This window comes from Lineus longissimus, chromosome 10 (genome assembly GCF_910592395.1).
Source record: "Lineus longissimus chromosome 10, tnLinLong1.2, whole genome shotgun sequence".
Lineage (NCBI taxonomy): Eukaryota > Metazoa > Nemertea > Pilidiophora > Heteronemertea > Lineidae > Lineus > Lineus longissimus.
Window position 1 is genome coordinate 10,036,206 of NC_088317.1, and position 3,398 is coordinate 10,039,603.

Consider the following 3,398-nt stretch of genomic DNA (forward strand, 5'->3'; position numbering starts at 1 on the left):
TGGGTTACTTGATTGGGAAAGTTATGATGATGCCCTCTTGTCCGAAATTCTCGGTCGAATCAATGAAAAAATCAAGCAGGAAAGAGAAAGCTTGACGAACTCTGGGACAGTTCAACTCTGGTTCCAGTTCATGGACATGGTGCAATTTGTATGTACATTCATCAAGGCGGAACGTACTGGAAACTGGAATCTCTACTTGAGTACTGTGCAAGAAATGCTCCCATACTTTGCAGCATCTGGACATAATCTGTACACTAAATCTGCATATGTGTATCTTCAGAATATGGCATGCCTTGGAGATGACCATCCAGATGTATACAACAGTTTTTTTAGAAGGACATCATGTGGTACGGAGAAGTCACAGATATTTGGCTGGACTTTCAACATATCTGATTATTGAGCAGATGCTAATGAGAAGCGTTAAGAGTCGCGGAGGACTGACTAGAGGTAGAGGCATGAATGAGATGCAAAGACTGGTTTGGCTGCTTTCAATGCCTGCATGCGCTCAGGTGAATAATGCCATGCAGACTCTTACTGGTGTGCGATATGAACCAAGAGAACAACACAAAGAGATGGCCAAGGCTCGACAAAACCGGGATATGAAAGACATGTATAAACTGCTGAACGCATTCAAGCAATGGGATCCCTTTGTACAAGACACATCGCTCCAAGGCCTTATAAATGGGATAACAGCCGACGAAAGTGTGAATGCAGACAAGGCACATCAGGTTGGACAAAGCATTCTTGAATCCATGGTTAGTGAAAATGTCCAGGAGTATTCGTTTAAAAGGAAATCTCAGGCAGTCACGTCAGGTTCCAAAACAGCACTGACAATTAAGAATGAAAAGGTACAAGTCGATCCCCAACTTCTGTTTCAGAGATTGTGCGTCATTGCTAACAGTGAAGATAATCCAGCCACCGCATTCGAGTACGATTTGTGTAGTTTTCCAGCAGCACTTTTTGAATCCCCAGTTCTGCCAAGACAAGCTAATAAAGCATCTCTTGCGGATGCAATGTGGGAAATTGTGAAAGATTATCAGCCCGAATCTGTTCCCAAATTTGGTGTCAACTTTGTCGTGGATGGAGGTGCATTACTTATGTGGTTACCTTGGCCACATTGGAAAAGCTTTGAGGACATTGGTAAAATGTATGTTGATTACATTTCCCGGAAATATGGTACGCCAACAGTCGTGTTCGATGGATACGAGGATGGGTCTTCAATAAAGGATGTGACGCACATACGACCTACAGGAGGTTGTGCGGGGATAAGTGTCATCTTCACCGGACAAACAATCCTCTGTATGAAGAAGGAAAACTTCCTAAAGAACAAGGACAACAAGCAGTGTTTCCTCAAAATGCTTGGTAATATGTTAGAAATGACTGGATGCCAAATAATTCATGCGGAGGGCGATGCAGATGCAATGATCGTTGATGCAGCTATTGAATCTGCAATATCAATCCAAACTGTCCATGTTGGTGACGACACCGATTTACTCGTACTGCTATGTTACCATGCGGATATCAACTCATACGACATCTTCTTCAGACCAGAGCCCAAGGCAAATTCAACCAAGCATAGAGTCTGGGACATAGAGAAGACGAAAGCCACACTTGGTGAAAATGTGTGTTCACACATCTTATTTATTTATACTATACTAGGATGTGACTCAACTTCAAGAGTACAAGGAATTGGCAAAGCCGACGCACTAAAAATGATCATAAAGAATGCAAAGTTCTGAAAACTTGCCCAGGTTTTCAGTGGCGATAATGACACTCCCAAGGAGGATATCACCAAGGAAGGGGAGGAAGCCTTAGTAGGCGTTTTTAACGGAGCAGAAAAAGATGATCTGAACAGTTTGCGTTATTAAACGATATTGTGATAAGGTGAAAAAGGGTTCGAAAGCAGTAGAGGCAAAGAATTTGCCCTCTACATCAGCTGCTGCTACATATCATAGCTTGAGAGTGTTCTTCCAAATTCAAGAGTGGAAAGGAGATGTGTCGGACCTTGAGCCATCCGAGTGGGGCTGGAAAGAAGTCGGGGGACAGTTGTTGCCAAATACGACAGACCTGCCGGCAGCATAAAGCAAATTGCTTGAGATGTTCAGATGCGAGTGTAAAACTGGGTGCAGCACACTTAGATGCACATGTCTGAGGCATGGCCTTCTATGTTCTTCTGCCTGTAGCCACTGTGAGGGTACCAGTTGCACAAACATTGAACTTATTGTAATGAATGACAGTGACATTGACAATGAAGATGACAATGACTAAATGACTAGAAAAGTGTCCAATTCAATCAGTACTTGCGGTGGGTAATTAGCATATTTCACATGATGCAATGCCTTTTATTGTTTTAAAACCATATTTATTAGGTTTCATTGCCTCTAAGCCCATTGGGTTAGACTCATAAGTGGTCACAACAGGAGAATCTTTGACGAAAATTACTAATATCAAGATTTCTTAGAAAATCGGCAAAAATTGGTGACTAATTAACATATTACCCACGATGCAACATATTTTTTCTCGTCAAGAATGGTTTCATTGATTTCCTTGATACCGAAAACATATGATTAGACACCTTGATGGACTAATTTGGATGATTTTGGACAAAAGTCATTGTTTCCCTATATTTGGTTAGGCCTACTAATTAGCATAAATTAGCATATTTGATCCCCTTCCCCTATTTCGATTCATTGAGATTTTTAGTATGGTGTTTAGGGGGTCATTCCTGAATGAATACAGGTGGAATCGTTTCTTTTGCAATTTGTGGTGGGTCAAGGCCTAAAATGAGCTAGATTGATTGGCCTATCTCTATTTACTGATCTGCCAATGTGGTATTGAACATAAGCACCCTATCCTATTTGGAACTTTACATGTCAAAGATCGTGCAATGAAATCCTATGCACGTACCGCACCGTTTCTAGTGTATACAAACATGACCAAGAACAAAATGGCGAACCGCGAAAATACAATCCTCGAAAGAGCTGTTAGACACTTGATCCATGCAAACTGTGAAAAATACTGGACCGATTTCTTTTCAAATTCTGCAGCAAATAATTCACATCGTTGACTTGGAGATCTGATGGTTTGATGAATCCAGATTTAGGTTTTTCATAGGTTTTTTAATGTTTTAGTTCGCAGAAACTTGATCGATTTTAAAAGTGCGTCCGAACCCCGCGCATGCGCAAACAGATGACCAGATGAACAGTCATGTGTGCGTGACTGCAAGGGGGTGGGGATTTAGAAGCCATCCACACCCCTGTCTGGGCTGTCTGGACACCGGCGACGCATGAACATCGTGAACTCTATGTCGATCTACCAGTTGGATGCGTTCGGCTACGATCGGTAATTTCCGTAACTGACGTCACCTCATTGATCACCCTGATTAGTAAACGCTCGCA